The sequence below is a fragment of the Oncorhynchus keta genome, chromosome 9 (assembly GCF_023373465.1).
Source record: "Oncorhynchus keta strain PuntledgeMale-10-30-2019 chromosome 9, Oket_V2, whole genome shotgun sequence".
NCBI classification, from domain to species: domain Eukaryota; kingdom Metazoa; phylum Chordata; class Actinopteri; order Salmoniformes; family Salmonidae; genus Oncorhynchus; species Oncorhynchus keta.
This window is the reverse complement of record NC_068429.1, coordinates 2,738,700-2,745,846: the sequence shown is the minus strand read 5'-3', so window position 1 is coordinate 2,745,846 and position 7,147 is coordinate 2,738,700. Positions and strand designations below refer to the sequence as shown.

Here is a 7,147-nt window from a genome sequence, read left to right as displayed (position 1 = left end):
CTTAGTTTTGTGTATTTTGTTGTCTGTTAGTTTATTTTCTTGCTAAAATAATTTGTTAGTCAATAATACTAATCATTAGTTAGCTGGCTAGCTGGATTGATAAATGTACAGAAATTCTGCACTGCCCTCTAGTGTTATAGAAGGTAACAACACCCTGCACTGCCCTCCAGTGTTATAGAAGGTTACTACACCCTGCACTGCCCTCTAGTGTTATAGAAGGTAACTACACCCTGCACTGCCCTCTAGTGTTATAGAAGGTTACTACACCCTGCACTGCCCTCTAGTGTTATAGAAGGTAACTACACCCTGCACTGCCCTCTAGTGTTATAGAAGGTAACGACACCCTGCACTGCCCTCTAGTGTCATAGAAGGTAACTACACCCTGCACTGCCCTCTAGTGTTATAGAAGGTAACTACACCCTGCACTGCCCTCTAGTGTTATAGAAGGTAACTACACCCTGCACTGCCCTCTAGTGTTATAGAAGGTAACTACACCCTGCACTGCCCTCTAGTGTTATAGAAGGTAACTACACCCTGCACTGCCCTCTAGTGTTATAGAAGGTAACGACACCCTGCACTGCCCTCTAGTGTCATAGAAGGTAACTACACCCTGCACTGCCCTCTAGTGTTATAGAAGGTAACTACACCCTGCACTGCCCTCTAGTGTTATAGAAGGTAACTACACCCTGCACTGCCCTCTAGTGTTATAGAAGGTAACTACACCCTGCACTGCCCTCTAGTGTTATAGAAGGTAACTACACCCTGCACTGCCCTCTAGTGTTATGTACTGAACATGTTGTCTTTTACTGACCAAAAATATATATGCAACATGTAAATTGTTGGTCCCATGTTTCATGAACCAAAATAAAAGCTCCCTGAAATGTTCAATGTACAAAAAGCGAATTTCTCTCAAATGTTGTGCACAATTGTTTTTACATCCCTGTTAGTGAGCATTTCTGATTTACCTAGATAATCCATCCACCTGACAGGTGAACATATCAAGAAGCTGATTTAACAGCATGATATTTACATAGGTTCGCCTTGTGCCGTGAACTATAAAATAACCCAGAAATGTGCAGTTTTGTCACACAACACAATGCCACAGATATCTCAAGTTTTGAGGGAGCGATTAACATGCTGACTGGAGGAATGTCCACCAGAGCTATTTTCCATATCCAGCCTCCAACGTCTTTTTCGAGAATGTGGCAGTATATTTCAAAATGGTCACACAACTGCAAACCACGTGTAACCACGGCAGCCTAGGACCTCCACATCCTGCTTCTTCACCTGTGAGATCGGCTGAGACCAGCCATCCGGACAGCTGATGAAATTGTGGGTTTGCTCAACTGAAGAATTTCTGCATTTCACATTCTTAAAATAAAGTGGTGATCCTAACTGACCTATGACATGGAATTTATACTAGGATTAAATATCAGGAATTGTGAATTACTGAGTTTAAATGTACTTGCCTAAGGTGTATGTAAACTTCCGACTTCAACTGTATATACAGGGTGTACCGGTACAGAGTCAATGTGCGGAGAGTCAATTTAACCAGGGGCACCAGTTAGTCACCAGTTAGTCAAGGTAATTAAGGTAATATGTACATGTAGGTAGAGTTATTAAAGTGACTATGCATAGATAATAACAGAGAGTAGCAGCAGCGTAAAGGGAGGGCAATGCAAATAATCTTGGTAGCCATTTGATTAGATGTTCAGGAGTCTCATGGCTTGGGGGTAGAAGCTGTTTATGAGCATCTTGGACCTAGACTTAGCACTCTGCTACCGCTTGCCATGCGGAAGCAGAGAGAACAGTCTATGACCAGGTTGGCTGTAGTCTTTGACACTTTTTAGGGCATTCCTCTGACACCACATAGTTTAGAGGTCCTGGATGGCAGGAAGCTTTTCCCCAGTGATGTACTGGGCCGTACACACTACCCTCTGTAGTGCCTTGCGGTCGGAGGGCGAGTAGTTGTCATACCAGGCGGTGATGCAACCCGTCAGGATGCTCTCGATTGCGCAGCTGTAAAACCTTTTGAGGATCTGATGACCCACGACAAATCTTTTCAGTCTCCTGAAGGGGAAAAGGCTTTCTTCGCCACTGTCTTAGTGTGTTTGTTGGTGATGTGGACACCAAAGAACTTGAAGTTCTCAATCTTTTCCACTGCAGCCCCGTCAATGAGAATGGGAGCGTGCTCGTTCCTCCTATAGTCCACAATCATCTTCTTTGCCTTGATCAGGTTGAGCTGGTTGTTGTCCTAGTTCCACACAGCCAGGTTTTGACCTCCTCCCTATAGGCTGTCTCATCGCTGTTGGTGATCAGGCCTACCACTGCTGTGTCATCGGCAAACTTGATGATGATGTTGGAGTCGTGCCTGGTCGTGCAGTCATGAGTGAACAGAGAGTATAGGAGGGGACTGAGCACTCCAAAGTGGCCCCTGTGTTGAGGATCAGCGTGGCGGATGTGTTGTTACCTACCCTTACCATCTGTGTGGAGTGCAATAGAGATTGCATCATCTGTGGATCTGTTGGGGCGGTATGCAAATTGGAGTGGGTCTAGGGTTTCTGGGATAATGGTGTTGATGTGAGCCATGACCAGCCTTTCAAAGCACTTTATGGCTACAGACATGAGTGCTACGGGTCGGTAGTCATTTAGGCAGGTTGCCTTAGTGTTCCTGAGCACAGCGACTATGGTGGTCAGGTTGAAAATGAAGACACTTTTTAAAAAATGTTGTGATTTAACTAGGCAAGTCAGTTAAGAACAGATTATTATTTACAATGACAGCCTAACCCAGCCAAACCCGGACAATTGTGAGCCGCCCTATGGGACTCTCAATCACAGCCAGATGTGATTCAGCCTGGATTTGAACCAGGAACTGTAGAGATGCCTCTTGCACTGAGATACAGTGCCTTAGACCACTGTCCCACTTGGGAACCCAGTTGGTTAGCGCATGCATTTACACATAGTACACGTCCTGGTGATTCGTCTGGCCCTGCAGCCCTGTGAATGATGACCTGTTTAAAGGTCTTACTCACATTGGCTATAGAAAGTGTGATCACACAGTTTTCCGTAACAGCTGATGCTCTCATGCATGCTTCAGTGTTACTTACCTTGAGGTGAGCATAGAAGTAATTTAGCTTGTCTTGTAGGCTCTCTTGTAGCTTTCAGCTGTGCTTCCCTTTGTAGTCTGTAGTAGTTTGCAAGCCCTGCCACATCCGACGAACGACAGAGCCGATGTAGTATGATTCAATCTTATTCCTGTACTGAAGCTTTGCCTGTTTGATGGTTCGTCAGAGGGCATAGAGGGATTTCTTATAAGCTTCCGGGTTTTGTCCCCCTCCGTGAAAGCGGCAGCTCTACCATTTAGCTCAGTGCGAATGTTGCCTGTAATCCACGGCTTCTGTACATGCGGTCACTGTGGGGACGACGTCATCGATGCAGTTATTGATGAAGCCAGTCACTCCTCAATGCCATTGGAAGAATCCGGGAACATTTTCCAGTCTGTGCTAGCAAAACAGTCCTGTAGTTTAGCATCTGCTTCATCTGACCAATTTCTTATTGACCGAGTCACTGGTGCTTCCTGCTTTGATTTTTGTTTGTAAGCATGAATCAGGAGGATATAATTATGGTCAGATTTGCCAAATGGAGGGTGAGGGAGAGCTTTATATGCTTCTCTGTGTGTGGAGTAAAGGTGGTCTACAGTTTTTCCCCCTCTGGTTGCACATTTACCATGCTGGTAGAAATGAGGTAAAACGGATTTGAGTTTCCCTGCATTAAAATTCCCGGCTACTAAGAGTTCCGCCTCTGGGTTTGGCGTTACCTTTTGATGAACGTTTTCCTGGTTACTTCCTGTTTACAGCTCATTGAGTCTTAAGTGCCAGCATCGGTTTGTGGTGGTATGTAAACAGCTACGAAAAGATGAAACTCTCTTGGTAAATAATGTGGTCTACAGCTTATCATGAGATACCTCTACCTCAGACAGGCAAAACCTTGAGACTTCCTTAGATTTCGATCACCAGCTGCTGTTTACAAATATACATAGACCTCCACCCCTTGTCTAACAAGAGGCTGCTGTTCTATGCTGCAGAAAAAGTTTAAAACCCACCAGCTGTATGTTAATCATGTCGTCATTCAGCCACGACTCGGTGAAACATAAGATATTACAGTTTTTAATGTCCCGTTGGTAAGATAGTCTTTGGATATACTTCTCGTAGTTAGTTTGTTTTACAATAGATTGATTATACGTTGACTAGGTAGATTACCCTCTCGGCGACGGATCCTAACAAGGCACCCGGATCTTTGTCCACGATACCTCCGTCTCTTTCTGCTGCAAATGACAGGGGTGAGGGCCTTGTCGGGCGTCGGAAGTAAATCCCATCCGACTCGTTGAAGTAAAAGTATTCCTCCAGTACGGGGTCGCTGTCCTGATATCTATAATCTCTTTTCGGTGGCAGAAACATTATGTACAAAATAACTTACAAATTACGCGAAAAAAATATACACAATAGCACAATTGGTTACAGGATCAAAAAAAACATTCTCGTTCACGGATGAATCCCTGTTTCAACTGTTTCAACTGTACGGGGCAGCTGGCAGAGTGCGTCTATGGCGTTGTGTGGGTGAGCAGTTTGCTGATGTCAACGTTGTGAACAGAGTAGGGCTGTTATGGTGATGGTTATGGTACTGCCACACCGGCGGTCACGAGTCATGACTGCAGTCCAATGCCATATGACCGTTTAGTCACAGTAACTAGGCTTCTCCAAGCTTTGATGCTGCTGATGGTCATTAGTAGCCTTCCAAACTTGCTAACTGTCTGCTACTCAGCACTCTATTGTCCCTCTAATCACTCTGACATCAATGCAAATGTAATGGAAAATCGAATCAAACACTTCATGAGAACCCATGAGCTCATGTTGCGCAACATTTCTATAGGCTATGCAATTGTGTGATGAAACAGTGATGGCCTCTCTTAAAAAGAGGAGGATCAGCTTTATATAGGCTATGCCTTCTATATTTATTTCTCAACTTTCCTAATATTAAGCATGTTGCTTCTCTTTACAACAGTAGAATAGCTGGCTGGCATGAAAATAAACATCAGGGAAAAGTGTCCTCCGTTTGCTATTTAAGTTTATAGATTACTTTTTGTCCCATCCTGCTCCTGTGTTGATACAGGTGCATGATAATTGGCCATTCTAAATCCAACAAATTTCACACATATATTATTTTGTAATCAAGAATAGTCTGATGGCTGACAATATTAGCCTATCACTTGTGAATTATATACTGTATTATCACTTGTGAATGATGCCCAGCATAAGAAACAATGCCTTTTCTTTGTGATTAAAAACAAATCAGAGTCACACATGTAGCCCAGCCTATAGGCCTACATGTTTTGATAAGGTTTGTATCGGAACTTAACTGCTGAAATAACTTCTTAAAATTATGCAGATTAACCTGCTTTACAACGGGTGTAGAGTCTAACTGGCATACATAGCTGCATGTGAGTTTCAAGTTTGGGGAAATCAATTTCCCCTTAAAAATGCATCATTTTATTAAAAGCATTACCTGCATAATCACATTTTGGTCACCTTTGATAATGGTGTTTTTCTGCTAATGGAACATTCACACTTATAGCCCACTGCCATATGTGCATTGCTGCGCTTATAATGTGAAGAAATAGTTTAATAGTATATCAGCATTTTTAGACAAATGTTCTGATCTGTTGCATCAGGCTCATTGCTTAAAACAGTTTTTTTTTTTACGCTAGTGGGTATAATATGGGGTACCCATATGCCATTTAGCTGGGGCTTGGAGACACCTGGTCGGGGTGGAGACAGTCATGTGTGCATACCATGGGGGGTATGGAGACACCTGGTCGGGAATGGAGAACACCTACCCTGTGGGGGTGTGAGACACCTGGTCGGGGGCCATGCTCTACCAACTGAGCCACAGAAGGACCAATGTGGGGGGGTACCCAGACTATGTTTGAATATTTTTAGAATAGAATAAGGTCAACTTTTGGACTATGGGGGATAATGGATTGACATAGGCTGGGGCTTTTGACTGTTTGTTAAACCTAGTCATCTTGTTGGTGGGGGGGAGACACCTTCCAATAGACACCTGTGCCACGGAATTGGACACCTGAATGTGAGCAGTTGGAGACACCAGATGTGTCTGGAGACACTTGTAGACTGTGGAAAGACCAGATGGGGGATGGAGAGCACCTGGAGTGAGGAAGGGAACAAAAGCAGTACTCAGGGAGACACCTGGTGGGGGGGGAACAACAGCAGGGAGGGGGAGAACAACAGCAAGGAGAAGGGAACAACAGCAGGGAGAAGGAAATTATAATTATTATATTCATCACAATGGCCACTGGCTGCAAAAGGTCTGGATTTTTTTAGCGGACATTACAAACGCACAAAGGGGATGTGCACCAGGACAATTTGGAGGCATTATCAAGTGCTTGTCAAATTGTGAATGAGAGAGACTGATAAAGTGCACAAATGACAGCAGAGCTCATGCCTTTCATGCGTCTTTTTCAAAATCATCGTTAGAGTCGCATCATGCAGCCGTAGAATGTATTAAAAATCCAAACATATGTCCCAACATTTGTATCGCAACTAAAGTTACATACAGTAGATAGTTCTAAAGGGCTAAGGGACTTAATAATATCACAACTCAGGATAAGACCCAGATGTAGACACAGGAAGCAGATGTTTATTACGCAACAGGGGGCAGGCAAATGGCAGGTCAAGGCCAGGCAGAGGTCTGTTATCCAAGGCAGCATCAATCAGGGACAGAACGGCAGGCAGGCTCAGGGCAGGCAGAATAATCAGAAATAGAAAACAGAAACTAGAGATACTGGAAAACAGGAAAATATGCTGGTAGGACTTGACAAGACAAATTGGCAACAGACAAACAGAAAACACAGGTATTAATACACAAGGGATAATGGAGGAAAATGGGAAACACCTGGTGGGGGGTGGAGACACCTCAACCCAGCAGAGAGGTGTGACCTGGCCCCAGGGTGGCACACACACCTGGTGGGGTGGAGGAGACACCTTCATAGAACACTTGGGGGTCCATGGACAGATGGGAGATCAGAATCAGAAAGATAAGTTCAGCTTCAGCACCTAGAACATCAGATTGA

At 44.2% G+C, this 7,147-nt stretch overlaps 1 long non-coding RNA gene across 1 annotated transcript; it reads left to right on the top strand.

The window, feature by feature from the left end:
* Positions 1-269: 269 nt before the first annotated feature.
* LOC127931890 (uncharacterized) lies at positions 270-755 on the top strand. The gene is made up of 3 exons (XR_008143370.1): positions 270-333; positions 372-561; positions 600-755. It is a non-coding gene; the product is annotated as an uncharacterized LOC127931890 (long non-coding RNA).
* The last annotated feature ends 6,392 nt before the right edge of the window (positions 756-7,147 follow it).